Source organism: Diabrotica virgifera, chromosome 3 (assembly GCF_917563875.1).
Source record: "Diabrotica virgifera virgifera chromosome 3, PGI_DIABVI_V3a".
NCBI classification, from domain to species: Eukaryota; Metazoa; Arthropoda; class Insecta; order Coleoptera; family Chrysomelidae; genus Diabrotica; species Diabrotica virgifera.
The window spans coordinates 28324097-28335585 of record NC_065445.1 but is presented as its reverse complement, the minus strand read 5'-3'; positions in this window follow the sequence as shown (position 1 = coordinate 28335585).

The following is an 11489-nucleotide window of genomic DNA, read 5'->3' as shown; positions in this document are numbered from 1 at the left end:
TGATATTCGATATTTACTATCCCTTAGCGCCAACTGAATGGGTTTAAACGATTCGATATGGAGTAATGTTACAGTGGCATTCAACTGGTCGCGCTGGTTAGCTCTAACTGGGAGGTTATAATTATTTATGGTGCTTCTGGAATTAGACAGAATCCTTCATTAATAATCTAAAGCCGGATCTACCCTAATTAAGAAAGGGGTGTAAAAATTCTAAGGAATATTCCAACACTAAAGATGGTAGGTTTTAATTATATTGGTTGCCTGTGTGGTTGTACTAGTTGATTGGCAGACGTCGAGTTATACACAAGACAAATCTAATTAAATTTATTGAATATTTTATATAGGGTGTGACAAAACTAGTGGAACGGTCGAATATTTCGCGAAATGAACATCGCACCGAAGAACTGAAAAATTTCTTCGGTGCGATGTTCATTTCGCAAAATATTCGACCGTTCCACTAGTTTTGTCACACCCTATATAAAATATTCAATAAATTTAATTAGATTTGTCTTGTGTATAACTCGACGTCTGCCAATCAACTAGTACAACCACACAGGCAACCAATATAATTAAAACCTACCATCTTTAGCGTTGGAATATTCCTTAGAATTTTTACACCCCTTTTTTAATTAGGGTAGATGCGGCTTTAGATTATTAATGAAGGATTCTGTCTAATTCCAGAAGCACCATAAATAATTATAACCTCCCAGTTAGAGCTAACGAGCGCGACCAGTTGAATGCCACTGTAACATTACTCCATATCGAATCGTTTAAACCCATTCAGTTGGCGCTAAGGGATAGTAAATATCGAATATCACATAAAAAATATATGATCTCATTATAACACAAAAAGCCACAAACAGTAGATATGTAAAGAGGAAAGAGCGCACCATTAAAAAAAAGAATGTGTGTGTACTTTGTACGCACGTAAGAAGTTATACTTCTATTATATGATTTAAACGAAATTAATATACTTTTTATTTATATTTTGTTTAAATATTAAACTAATTTATACTTACTACTTCTCAAACATTTTTATTAGAACAGTGCCAAAAATTAAAATAATAAAAGAATAAAACACACACAAACACATTAAACAAGCCACAAATGATGTCTGAACATTAATTGTCGAAACAATTTTTAACTAAATACGTATTTTCTGAAAATACAATTATATAATAAATATACTTACAATCATAAAATGTATTAAAAAAAAACAAAAAAGAAAGTTTCTATTGGGACTCGAACCAGCGCTGATAAGAGCGGTTGGTATTGGAATTCATTCGCCTTCTCCGCTTAGCCACGGACACTATGTGTCATTATTTACGAAGATCGACTAACTAAACGGATTAAACTTGTGATATTTTAATATTTTGAAAATTGATCAAATTATTTTAATTTTGAATTGAAATGATTTAGAATTGAAAAAATACAACAAAACATAGAGTAAAAAAACAATATATTAGGTGAATATTGATAGAAATTTTGATGGTAGTCAAATTATATAAATAAAAGTATTACATACTATGTATTTTGGCAGATCAAATAGGTAGGTTTATACCCATGATACATTAACAATTATTACGTACCTGTTGCTTTTAAAAACTATTTAAAAGTCACTACAATATTATAAACTTTTTTGTTTCTGTCCTCACAACAATAAAACTAATATATTATACATTTGTTTACCTTTACCTTTACCTCCAAACCACAGCTGCCATATCGGATAATTTTTGACATGTCATTTGAACATCCAATCAGAACAAAGTTATAATGCGCATGCGCCGGGCTGATAGGTTTTAACATATAAAAAAATCACCCTCTATCGCTGGTAAAGAAGTATAACTTCAAAAAGCATTTATTAGGGTTATTTTTAAATGGTGTATGTTTCTACAGTTATACAATGTGATGCAGCAAAACATGGAATAAATTCATTCACTGAATGCTAAAACTGCTGATTTATTATTGCAATTAACTTGTAATAAATGTTTATAGGGGAGTGCAATTAGAACGAAAACATGCATTGTTTCGGAAAAATTCAAACAAGCATATATTTTTCTAAAACTTTTTTTGTTAGTTTATATACATGTTAAAGTAAAAATTTCTACTGGTAGATTTGGCCGCTAATTGTTTATTAATTGTTTAAACAATAACAATTGTTTTGTATAAATAATTTTAAAAATATCGTTAAATTCATCTTTTTACTTTGATCAAATAAGTTCCTATTTTGTTTTTGATTATGCTGAATCCGACTATGGTATTGCAATTTAAAAATTCTTATACAGAAGCTCTTATACAGTATGTCTGCGTAGCTAGGAACCACATGGAACTTTTTTATTATCAATTTTACGAAAAAAAAGTTAGTCTTAATAAAATGCTGTGGATAGTCAAAAATCTAAAACTCAACCATCAGATAACAAATTTTATCAATTTTATACGAGTTATGTCAAAAATATGAATTTCGTTAAAGAGGAAAGTACCTTTATATTCTAGAATATAAAAAAATGCTATTATGAAAAGTTGTTTGAAATTAGAAACTATGTCTAAATATACAATTACATACATCATTTTAATCGAAAAAAAAATTTATTTTTTCTCGAATTACCGGATACTCATCATCATTTTATTACAATTATGATAACTATTTTATTGTCACTTTTACGAAAAAAGTTATTCTTCATAAAATGCTCTCCCTGGTCTAAAATCTAAGATACAACCATCAGATATCAAACTTTTTTAATTTTATACGAGGTATATAAAAAATATGAATTTTTCTTAAGAGTTAAGTGCCTTTAATATTCACAATATTTTAATTAGAAAGATGTAATTGAACACTAAAACAAATTTTTTAATTCCAAACAACTTTTCTTAATAACAATTTTCGATATTGTGAAATGTAAAGGTACTTTACTCTTGAGTGAAATTCATATTTTTTGACATACCTCGTATAACATTAATTAAATTTGATAATTGATGATTGCATCTTAGATAATATACTATGTAGAGTATTTTATAAAGAATAACTTTTTTTCGTAAAACTGATAATAAAAAAGTTATCAATAGGTTCCAAGTTACGCAGACATGCTGTATAAGAGCTAAAAAAATTTTTTTGCTGAACATTGATTATGGTTGAAGCTTATTATTAAATGTATTTTAGGTAAGTTTTACAGAAAAAAGTTTTGATTACTTTGTATAAACATTTTTTTAGCTGGTAATTTTCGGTTTTTGTATTACATTTTTGTTATCTTTCATAATTTTCTTAAAAAGAAATAGTTTATTTAATTTTTAAAGTAAAATAATTTAGTGAATTTTAAAGAACACATCCTAAGCTTTAAAAAAGCACTTACAAAACTGTAATAGATCTGTTCAAACTTGAGTAATACATATCATTTGAATTTAATTTTTGAGATTTTTTTTTTGAATGAAGCATCATTTAGTAAGATGCTTAAAAGGTAAATTTTGCTAAATTGAGAGTTTTATAAGAAAAATTGTATTAGTTACACATTTTTAAATCATTTTTAAACAAAATTCATGTAAGGCTCACTTTCCGTACACACCGTACTTATGTCCATACATTTTATTTCTTTCTATTATAACCGTAAGATAGCTTAATTATTCTGCTTTCATGATCGATTTGTAAAATTTCATTTGATCCATTAGTTAAATAATTACAATAAAATAACTGAACCGTGCACTTCGCCGTACATTAGTTTACAGTGCGCCACTGTTTGTGAGAAGGGTGACTTTAGCGTTATAAATAAAAAATTATAGAAGATACAGATTTAATTTTAGAAAATTCTTTATATAAGGTTTTTTTTGTAAAATTTTCTGTCAGTTTTTTTCTAAAATTTATATTTTCGGAGTTATTTAAAATACATCTAATTTCGTAGTTCATTTGTTTAATAAAAAATGAAGCACCCACTTCTCGAGTAGAACTTTTTGATATGTTGTTTATTAAACATTTCTTAATGAAATTACAAAAAGTTCTATCTTTTGATATTGTTTGATTTTTTCCGAAGTGAAAATCTATATGCACTCCCCTATTAGTAAGATGTAATAATAATAAACAACAAAATTATAAGAAATATTAAAATTGACGACCTTCATAATGAAGCAATGAGAAAGATGGGCAATCAATCCATTTCTAACGTAATTTTGCTTAGTGAATGAGTATTTATTGTAATTCCATTTTGCTTAACTAAATAAATTTTGATTAACCTTGTAAAAATAAATATTACAATAACACATCGTTGCAAAAGTGATTAGGAGACCTTTCAAATGAGGTGTCACATAAACTTTATTTGTATTTAAAAAAATCGTCGAATACGTAATGTCCAACACATATTGATGGCCATTCAAACATTAAAATTGACATGTTTTAAGTTTTTTTAAAGTCGGCTGTTTCTAAAATAATGAATTTATTCCATACTTTTGCATCATACTCTACATAATTAGTGTGAGTGACAAAAAACGTAAACACCTTTATATTTATGCGATTTGAAAATTTTTTGGTATACATATATTTAGTGTTCCTTACTAAAAAGATAATTATAGTCTAAGAGCTAGTGAACCCTCCGACTCACGGTCTTGCTGTAAGGCTAGAAATTTGTATAGTGATAATTCATAGCACACCAAGGCTAAAAACCATGAAAAAATTTTTATTAAATTAATTTACACAAAGAAAAAAAGAAAAATTTTCTGCACACCCTATATAAATAATTATATTAACGTTTATAATACTGAATAGAGAATTAAATAACCTTTCAAATGAGCTAGCACACAACCCCTACTCTCATTTAAAAAAATCATCGATTACGTCATCACGCCCAGATGGATGACGTCACTAGTATTATATATATGCCAAAAAGTCCTAATTTAAGAATAAAAATCGACCTGTCTGAGGATTTCTCTTCAAATTTGCCCATTCTCGAGATAATGAATTTACTCAAACTTAAACGTCCTCACTTATACTACAGTGTCGCTGAATGACTACGCACAAGTCCTGTGGTCGCCCGTGGAGCCGTAGCTTTAGCCTAAGGGAGGCTTTCATCTGACGATGGATGGAATAGCTGTTGATGATGATAATGATGACTACTTAGCATATTTTCAATGACATGTCATTTTTGATCATTTTATTGTTAGTTTATGTAGATAGTTTGAAGCCACCATGTTTTGTATGTCTTTGGGAGTCCATTTTTATATTTAAAACCTAATTTTCTAAAATTGTCAGTAGTAATTGCACAAGAGCTCTAAAATTATTGAATTTTTCCCGAGTGACACTTTGACAATTTTAATTTCACGACCCGAAGGGGAGTGAAATTATGTCACAGTGTCACGAGGGCAAAAATTCGATATTAATTTTAGAGATCGAGTGCAATTTGTGGCGATTATTTCATGAATAAAACTGTTCAAAACCAAAATTTAATTGTAATTTATTTATGTAAGTACAAATTAGTACAATTAAACACACAGTTGTTATAAATATTTGACGGTTGAAAGTCATCACTTTTATAATTTTTAAAACATTAATTATCATTAATGTCACTGAATGTATTTTTTCGTAGCAACCAAGGGCATCTGACATAATATACTTGACGACGGGACATTATCAAAAATTGTCAGTTTAATTTTTATTTCTGTAGCTTTCTATTGGTCAGAATCTCATATGAATGAAATAATCACTTATACCCCTTGTGTTCTAAGTGCCTCAATTGATATTTTAATATATTTTTCCAATTTTCTTGAAAATAGAAATAATAGGTACCTAATGGAAGTTTATGAATAAATAAATGTTTCTCTCTTGTACAAACTGACCGTCAATGTTTATCTGAGGGTATAATAACCCCAGAATGGCAACATTCGCATCCACACTAGACAGCGTGAATAATAAAATGCCAGGCCGACAAAGAAAAAAATTGTTCATTAGTAAAGTTGGAAATGTTTGAGTTAACCGGAGAAGGACCGATTTGAATGTTCCAAAAGGCGTGTCGTCATATTTCAAAACGACCCGTCAGAGATAGATGTTAATGATGTCAGAGATTTTTAATTTTCTATCTACCTCTGCTGTGTATACGAGGAAAATTCAGACAGAAGGTTTTTACAGGTCAGGATTACAAGCACTTTGGAATTTTTAAACATAATTAAAAGACATACCTAATGGTATTAATAGCAGAAAAAAGAGAAGACTTACAGAACAATCTTGAACTTCTAGAAGAAGAAATATCAAACATAAATATGAAAATTAATAGACAAAACAAAAACACACAAAGAAGACACACACAATAGAATTAAACGGAAAACAACTAGAGCAAGTGGAATATTTTAAATACATAGGAATACACAATAATTGAATCAAATGGCAAAGAAGACATGGAAATGGAAATAAACGAGATAATGGGACGAATAGGAAGCTTATTTAACACTATGAAAACAACATTTTTGGGGAAAAAAGAGATACCGGAGAAAGTAAAAGCGGCAATCAATAGATCAGTAGTTAGACCAACAATCATGTAGGTATAGCAGCGAAACATGGACATTGAGGGAAAGACAAAAATCCAGAGTCAATACTATGGAAATGAGGTTCCTGAGGAAAATAGCAAACAGAAAGAGAACAGACAAACTACGAAACGAAACAATCAGACAAAACCTAAAACTAGAACTAATCAATGAAAAATATTAGGGGGCCAACTTAGATGGTTCGGCCACGTGTGTAGAATGTCTAACGTGAGACAAACAAAACGAGTGTTCGAAACGAGAGTGAAAAACAAAAGAGGAAGACCAAGAGTTATGTGGGTAGATGAAATCAGGAAAGAAGTGGAGAAGAAAGGATTGACTTTGGAAAGTGTAAGAAATCTAACACAAGATCGGAAAGCATGGAGACTACAATGTCAAACTCAACTTCACCAGCCTTACACCTAAAGGTAGAAAGGCTTAGGGCTAAGTAGGTAAGTTTTTTTTTTTAATGCTCCACTCGGAGTAACATTACAATCTGTTCACTATTGGAACAATGAGTAACTTAATTCTAACCTAACCTAACTACATTTTTTTAAGCTAAAGTCTTACTCATCAGTATTTCTTTAGGTTATATTAGCATATCGCCTATTTACACTACAATTAACGTGTACACTACCGCACGATGAGCACTACACTATCTCATATGGTTTAGTACCGCACTATGCGCACTACACTAGCTCATATGGTTTGATTCTTTTAAGACGTCTGGTCTGGTTCGTGTTGTCAAGTAGCTGGAGGGCCTCAACATTCACGTGACGATGGAGCCTATCTTCGTGGTTCCGGGCAAATCTAGATATAGTCTGTCTAACGGTGTCGATCCCCAGATCATTGTGGATGATACTGTTTCTAATATACCAGGGGGCATCTACGATGTTCCTTAGTACCTTGTTTTGGAAGCGTTGAATTATTTGTATATTACTTTCGCTGGCACACCCCCATAGCTGTATGCCATAGCTCCAGACAGGCTTGAGGATTTGATTGTAGAGTAGCAACTTATTATGGATTGATAATTTGGAGTCACGTCCAAGCAGCCAATACATTTTTTTATATCTGATTCCAAGCTCTTGTCTTTTCTTTTTAATATGTGCTTTCCACCTAAGTCTTGCATCAAGAGTGATACCCAGATATTTTGCAGTATTCTCATATGGAATCTGGATATCATTTATTCTGATTGGTATGTATTGCCTCCTTTTATTGGTAAAATCAATATGTATGGATTTGGTTTCATTCAACTTGATTCTCCATGCTTTAGACCATTTATATATCTGATTTATGGAGTTCTGTAAGTTATGTACCGCTTCTTCATGATTATTTCCAACTGAGATAATTGCTGTGTCATCTGCAAATGTAGCAATAGTATCTTGACGTAGTTGAGGGATATCTCTGGTGTATAAAATGTACAGAACTGGTCCAAGGACACTTCCTTGTGGAACACCAGCTCTAATCTGTCTCAAATCAGAGTATGCTTCCTCCTGCTTTACTCTGAAGCATCTGTCTGATATGTATGATTCTAAGAGTTGGGCGAACTGTTCTGGTAGGTGATAGCGCAGTTTATGTATTAATCCTTTGTGCCACACCTTGTCGAATGCTTGGGCCACATCCAGGAAGACAGTGGTGCAAACTTTCTTTTCTTCCAGTGCCATTTCTATGATGTCAGTGATCCTATGCACTTGCTCAATAGTAGAATGGCTCTCTCTAAAACCAAATTGGTGGGATGGGATTAGCTGTCTCTCTTCAATTATTGGCTTTAGCCTTTTTAGGAGCATTTTTTCATAGAGTTTTGCTATCACCGGGATGAGTGATATTGGTCTGTACGACGTTACTTGGTGAGGTTGTTTTCCAGGTTTAGTTATCATTATCACCTCTGCCACTTTCCACAACTTCGGAACATATTTAAGTCTATATGAAGCGTTGAAAAGGTGGGTTAGTTTTATAATGGTTTTCTTCGGCAGCTGCTTTAAAATCTCACCAGTAATAAGATCAAAGCCAGGCGCTTTTTTCGGATTCAAATTGTGCTGTATTTCTGTCTCTAATTCATTAGGAGTAACAGGGTTGATTTTTATGTTTTCATCATTTAGTTCAATTGGTTCTTCAAGATCTTCTCCATCATGTGGTTTGAATGTATTTTCTAAATGATCTGCAAATATTGTAGCTTTTTGTTCATTGCTACGAGCCCAGGTACCATTGCTATTCCTAATAGGAGGATTTTGTATAATTGGTCTTTTAAACCGTTTAGCTGCTTTCCACAGAGAGTTAGTCTGTCGTTTTATCAGCGCTTAGTTCACTGAGGTACTCCCCTATGGACTCTTGTTGTATGCGTTTGATTTCTCGCTTTAATTTTTGTGTGGCATTGTTTAAAACAGTTTTATCTGCAGGATTTCTAGTCATGTGCCAGTTTCGTCGTAGTTTTCTATTTTCGGCTATCATATCCCTTATTTCTTTAGGATAATTGTTGCCTTTAGTTCTTTGGATAATAGTTGGTGAATTATCCCAAGCTGCTTGCTGGATCTTATTCGTAATTTTTTCTACAGCTTCATCTAATTCCTTGGGGGTTTTTAATGAGCCAGAGAGATCAGTTATCCTTTCTAATTGTAATTGGAAACTAGTCCAGTCTGTACACTTATTTGTTAATCGTGGTACTCTCAGTGACACTCTCATACAGAAAGAAAGTAGGTAAGTAAAAGACAAATAGACTTTATTTAATATTAGAGATTTTTATGCTACAGAAGTTTATAGCAGGGAACCTTGGATGCTAAAGCATTTGCTAAATTTTAGCGTTATTCGATAGATTTTTAAAAAATATTGAACACGTATTTTTCAGTTTTTCCTGACGTTCATTTCGCGAAATATCGCGGAGTTCTTATTTAAAATTTTAAAGTTACCCCTCTCCTCCGTGGGGGTTGTGTTTGGTATCATTCGATAGATTTTTGAAAAATATTGAACACGTATTTTTCAGTTTTTCGATCTGATTCGCTTTTTTTGTGAAAATTTGTGACTCACCCATTTCCTTACGCCCCGCTCAAATTGTCACATTTTTGAAAAATACAGTGTTCTTCAGGTACTTACCATGTCTTAATCTGACGTTTTCGAGTTTTTCTAAGGATAGATTTTTTTACGGACTCTCCCCAACGCACGCCCCTGTATTAAGCGTCCATTATATGGTAGGGGTACATATACAGGGTTCAAGGTTTGCACTTTGTCTTGCATGTAAAATATCTTTGTTTCTTTGATGTATGTAAAAAATGAATCTTTTTGTTTTTTATAAGCTTAATTTTTGTTTTGCATACTTATGAGATTAGAGGCATATTTTTTGAGTTATTCATGAAAAACCATTAAAAACGTGACTTTTTCATCGAAAATTACTGTTTTCAACTATATATAGCTCAAAAAGTATTGATGTTCGGAGAAAACTATATAGATCAAAAGTTTCTTAGAATTTGATCCTCAATCGATTCCTCAGATTATGTTGAGCAAAAGAATTTCCACCCCCGAGAAGGGGTGGCAACCACCGGTGGGACGGTACCAGACCCTGGTTAGACCTGGGCATTTAGCACTAAAAACACTGAAATTTTAAATACAGCAGACCCTCTTGAAACCGTTCGAAACTCCAGATAACGTGCCTCAGTAAACCTGGATACCAGGTGCTTGGATGGTCGGTTCTGATGGCGTATTGGCCCAAAATGATCCGAGCAACTAAATCTTTCCTTTAATATGCTTATTTTGACATGTTTATGCACTTTAAAATGCAGTTATGCATTTCCACCCACTTTTCTATAGTAGACTTTTTCTGGACATCATCCTGAACACAATGCAAAAGGTTGCAAATCTCTAGGTGCTGTATTTTGTGTTATAGGCCCTGGTTTAATAGAGCAAGCATTGTATATTGTTTTTTTAATAGTATTGACTGATATCGACACTTTCCGAAAAATGTGTATGTTTTTATAATTATCTCACAATCTTTCTTGTACAACAGAGCTATAAAAATGTTCTTTGTTGTTATGTTAATAACAGCTACTGTAATAAAAAACGTAATCACTTTTTACTTCATGTCGTTTCTGCATAAATTTTCTCACAAGAACAGACTACGTGAATGTTTTAACTCTGTTTATATTCTGGTTGCGTGGTTTTTATAATCTTCTTCGGTAAATATTTGCTCTTCTTGTATACAAAATTTAATGAACTAAAAACAAAATATGCAATTAAGAGGCGGTGAGATATTCTCTATCCACTTTAAACAAAATTGATGAATTTTTGATTGGAACATTTGACAGATATACTTAAAATTCATTATCTCTACCACTGAATCAGAATGTAAGTGTATCAGGTTTTTAATCAATTTTTGGACGATTATAAATGAATAATCTAGATATACCTGGTAGTAGCAAGAAATAATACCGAAAGAATGGTGTGTCAGTATTATTGTACCAATAGATAAGAAAGGAAGAAAGGAACAATGTAAGAACTACTAGGTACTGAATACTACACACGTATATAATATTGGCTTCGGTATTACTAAAAAGATTACTGCTATAAATACTATACGCCTGTGGTAAAGTCAAAGTCTTAACCACCCTTAATGCAAGTAATATAAAAATATAGTTGATGCCCAATTCTGAATAAAATGTTAAGTTTATCAAAAAGTCAGTGACCAATAAATAAACATAAAACATTACTTGCTGATGAATGAACATCAGCAAGACCAAATTTATGACAAATTTAGTTCCCAGCTAACACCTAACCATCCAAAATCAAGTGGTAGAATTGACAGAAAAGTACATAAGTATATCTTGGTCATGAAATCAGAATAGGCAAGAACAATCAGACTTGCGAATTTCAACGATGAATAACACTTGCTTGGGCGGCGTATGGTTCACTAAGAGGCATCTTTAAGAGCAACATCCCGACAGCTATGAAACGGAAGACATTTGACCAATGCGTTCTTCCTATTATGACATACGGAGCAGAAACTCTCACGC